The following is a 5,070-nucleotide window of genomic DNA, read 5'->3' on the forward strand; positions in this document are numbered from 1 at the left end:
CAGTGGATCTGGCCGCCGACGGCGCGGTTCGAGGCGGTGGGTGGCGGCGGCGGCGATGTGGGTGGGAGGAAAGAGGCGCGTGGAAGGGGAGGGGAGAGGAGGCGCGCGGGAGGGGAGAGCAGGAGGCGGCGCGGGGGAGGCGCGAGTGCGGGAGGGAGGATGCGGCTAGGTCATCCCACGACAGCGGTCCCTTTTTATACCCTACCCACGTGAAATGACCAAAATGCCCTGGTGGGGGCATGGATATTACATTCTGATGCCATTGGAATTTTATCCGACAACCGAGGTTGATCCGGTAAATATCCGACGGTTCACATGGATCTAGCCCGAGATCCAACGGTTGTGACGCGCCACGAAAATGAGATGGACGGTCGGATGTTTCAAATCGCTGAGGAGCCTCCGGCATCCATCCGGTTCATATCTCTTGATAATAAAGGAAAGTCAGAGTGGTTAGATATACTATGCAGATAATCAAAGATTGAACCTGTATTCAAGAAAACGCATCCAGATATTTAAACATTTAAATCAACATAAAAAAACAGAAAAGTGTCTAGCATTCTTGAAAACAGAGAGAAGAAAACTGTCTAGTAAGAGGCCACTCTGTTGTAGTCATTCCTTAAATCCGGTGCTGCAGGAGGCTATATAGATCATCCCATCCACTTCCTATGGAAGTAGACAGTTTGCTCATCTAAAAAAATTAAGACCAATGCACATAGATAGACATAGCTGAATTTCCCTGATCAAACCTTAGGTCTGAAGCTGATTTTGTTATTCAGTAATGAACTTAATGGCTGGAGAATGGAGAGTCGCTTCTGTTCCTCCAGTCGGAAGCCCGATTAAATTGAAACCGTCGGCAATACACATGTGACTCTCCGTTGCATCAAGCATCAACCATCCTGACATGTTTTCCTTAATTGATCAGAAAAGTGATGCTTTGATTGATGTATAACTGATCAGAAAAGAGATGCTTCGGTTAATGTACAGCTATAACTTGATATCAAAGGATATTATAATATGGAGAAGAAAGGGAGTGGGGACAGGCTGCATTGGGTTGGTGGCCTTTTTCAGATCACTACGCGCCGTCGCCCGGCTCTGGGAGCTCATGGACTCGGCGGAGCTCCATCCACACTGCCGCGGCGCGAGTGCGGGGCCTCATCCATTGCGCACACGCCACCGGCGCCACAGGTGGAGAGCAAGGGCGAGCCAACTGGGGCTCCGTTCAGGCTGTGACCCGGTGGCGGGGGCCTACGCAGCTTGCTGCAAGGGGATGGGAAAGATTAGTGTAGGATCTTCCTTGTGCCTGCCGCATCGCCAGCTAGGCGACACTGCTTCTATGGGTTCACGAATCAGGAGCAACTCATATCCCCTGCAAACCTAAGGGAACTCGCCACGGCCCACGGGTTCTCAGGAGGTAGCGGTGGAGGATAAGCGTCTCGGCCATCGTCGTAGCTGCCATCTAGGGCATCCGTGCGCAGCTCATGGCGGCGGGTATTGGCGCGGGTAGGAGCCATTGCTGAGGTTTACGGTGAGAGGGGCTGAAGCCAGGACCGGAGAGGCGGCACCGGTGTGAACCCTGGGGCGGCGACGTCATTGGGGAGCCACATCCTAGGAGGTGGCCGTGTCGGCGTCAACGCGACCTCGAGGGGCAAGCACCTTTGGGTCGGTGTCCGACGACGACAAAGGAGTGCGGCGACGGCGTCCATAGGGCAGATACTCCTCTCCTCTTCGTGGACGGAGCGAGAGGACAGGTACGAAGGTTATAGGTGCCTACACTTTTATACAAGAAAAAAAATCAAATCGACACTGGTATGAAAAGCAGTCCGGATCAGCACCGGTAGAAAAGAAGTCGGATGTGTGCGGGATGACGTAAAAGACCTGGCATAGTACGGACGACGGACGACCTGGCATAGTTGGACACGGATAGAAAGATGATTTACCTTCTCAGGTTTTTCTTATCTTTACAATCTTTATCTTTACCTACTAATAAAGCGACTATCGTTTCTGGTCGTCCGTCATTAAAACTATCCTTCAAGTTACTAAAAATTACCCACCAATATCATCCATAAGTGGAAAAACGATTCGTTTTTTATTTCTTAACTCGCCACCGATAGCTCTTGGTTTATCTAAGGAAACGTCCTTACAAAACACAAGCCAACAAACCAGCCTACTGGCCTGGGCGTTTCTCCACCAACCACGAGACCTGGGTTCAAACCCGGTCATCCTGATTTTGTAGCTTTTTTGGCGAATTTCAGTTGGCGTAATATAGAGCTATTTCGCCAAGTGTCGCTTAACAGATGGTCTCCAAGGTACAATACGGTCAAAATATTCTCTTTTAATTCTTTTTTTGCAGATTCAAGTATTTTTTAAATATTTATATCTTTCAAACCCCAACTTCAAATTTAGCATGCTAGATATGAAAATCGCCCAGAAAATTTTGTAGATTTTAAATATAATGTTATCTTCCATGTTAATTGTTTTTAAAATTATTTTTATGTTGCACCCTTAATTAGTACTTTCCTTTTTTATTAAAGACACGAATGTTTCTTACTCCTTTTTTTATACGTCCCTTATTACCAGATTTTCATCCATCATTTGTTCGTCCATTTGCACATAAAATAAAAAATAAAATAAAATATGTTCACAATTTTAAAAACTGTTAGCAAATAGTATAAAATGTTCATGAATTCAAAAAATATTTTTAATTTTAGAAAATGTTCAAAAATTTGAAAAAGTGTTCACAAATTTTAAAAATGTTCATGATTTCAAATATGTGCACTAGTTTTAAAAAATGATCATGATTTTCACGAAATTGAGAGTGATAGTGTATCTCGATGATGCGACAAAATGTGGCCATGGCCATTGAAAATTATAAAAAAAAATCTTCCGTTGCAACGCACGGGCTCTTTTGCTAGTACATATAAACATAGATAGATTAGCAATTTTGGAAAAACAATATGCACGTGTTGGAAAAAAAACTAAAAGCGTAAATTCACGGGAAGAAGCGTACTGTGACGGTTAACCCACGGAGTCAATCCGTGCTTTATTATTAGGAAGAGATTATTATTATTATTATTATTATTATTATTATTATAGGGAAAGATAATATATTTTCTTTCCCTATTCTCTCCCTAATAATAAAGCACGGATTGAGTCTTCGGGTTCACCGTCACGGTGTTTTTACACAAAGGTCCCTGTGATTTTTTGAATTAACCCGCAATCCGTTAAATAATATGGAAAAAAAGTTTCGTATTTCTGGCTCACCCGTGCACGCGTTCGACAGAAAAAAAATATTCATCCCCAAATCGTGCGGCCGCGCACCCCACCGATGGATCTGCCGCCCCCCCCGCCGCCGGCACGCCATCCTCCGTCGCGCCGTCCTCCCCGCACCCTGGCCTGTCTCCTCTCCGCCGCGCCCTCCTCCCCGCGTCGTACGAGTCCTCCGGGCGCGGTTCGCCGAAGGCGAGTGTAACGCCCCGGATGTAACTTAGCATATTTGTACTCCGACTCTTGCCATTTCCGGCTTTAAGTTATGAGATTCATGGTTGGGTTTTTGCCTTTGTTTTGATTTTGTTCTTGTCATGCATTTCATATCATGATCATCTTGTTGCATCATGGCATCATCATGTGCATCTTCATCTTAGCATGTTGCATTGTGGCATGTTCTTTGTGGATCCAAGCATCATCTTTTCCCCTTCTCTCATCACCACCTCTTCCCCTCTTTTCTTTCTTTGGCAAGTGCACCTCTACCCTCCTCCGTTAATGTTCAACTTTGCCCCAATATTCCATCACCATGCCATAAAAGCCCCCTGCCAAATTTCATCTCTTTTGGAATTGATTTGGTTAGGTTCAAAAATGCCTAAAGTTTGAATTTGATTCAAATTTGAATTATTTTTGTTTCCTCTAAAAATGTCCAAGCCAATTTTATATAATAGAGCATAATTCCAGGAGCTCAGGGATATCTTTTGTTTCTGCCAAATACCTCTCCTACCTCCCTAGACTTTTCTTTTTCTACGACTCTGAATTTATATTTACAGATTTAAGTAAAAAGGAAAGCCCTTCTAGTGCAGCAACTTGGGCCTTCCCCTCTCCCGCAGCCCAACAGAGCTCACCAACTGCGCCCAGTCAGCCCACGCGTACAGGAGCTTCGTCCTCCTGTACGGCAGTGCATCCAGTGTGTCCACGTCGGACATCGGCGTGATTTGACGGCCGTCCGGCGTCCCTAGCCCATATATATCTTGTCACCAGTGCCCTAGGGTTCCTCCTCGACCGATCCCCCTCCTCTACCGGCCTCACCGCCGCCTAGGTTAGCGCCAACACGCCTCGCCCTCGCCCTGCCCACCATGCCCCCGCGGAGCTCGAGCTCAAGCTCGGGGTAGCCTCTCCGACCACGTCCGATCTCTCCTGCCGCTGTGGGGGAGTCCGCCAAGTTCCACTACGTCTCCTTCCACGACGAACGCGACCTCTACGGCCTCTGGATCGACTTCTCCGACCTGTATTCTTCCTCTTCTTCTCGGACAACAGCCCCGCCAGGTTCAGAGCTCGTCCGCGTCACCGCAGGCTCGACTCCGTCGCTGTATTGTTGTCCTAGGGTAAGCATGTATACCTAACTTCCTCCCTGCTCCTTCCTGTCGTCAATAGATCACCATAGGCGCTGCTTCGATTCAATCTTTCCCGTGCTCTCGGTGCTCCGGCGAAGTTGTAATTGTTTTGGGTAGTTCCTGTCGTGGCCGTGGCTTGCCCGTGCGTTCCCCCACTCCGCCTTGCCACACTCGCCTCGGCGCTTAAGCTAGCACGCTCACGCGCTCCCGCAGCGCAGCAGCCCCGCGCGAGCCCCAGGCCTCGCCTAGCCACCGCTTTAGCCACCGAGGCGAGCACGAGCTCGTCCTCAGGAGGGCCTGCACGCGCACATTCCCTTGCTGCTCCGCTTGCACGCGCGCCTCCTTGCCCCATCCCGCACGCCCGTCGGTGCTCTGCAGCTGCAGAAGTCGCCGCCTTTGCTTGTCGTCGACGCCGGAACTCTGCTGCGCGTTCATGGCGTTTTCCAGGACCGGGTTTCTCTCTGTTCAAAGG

Source organism: Triticum aestivum, chromosome 4A (assembly GCF_018294505.1).
Source record: "Triticum aestivum cultivar Chinese Spring chromosome 4A, IWGSC CS RefSeq v2.1, whole genome shotgun sequence".
Classification (NCBI taxonomy): domain Eukaryota; kingdom Viridiplantae; phylum Streptophyta; class Magnoliopsida; order Poales; family Poaceae; genus Triticum; species Triticum aestivum.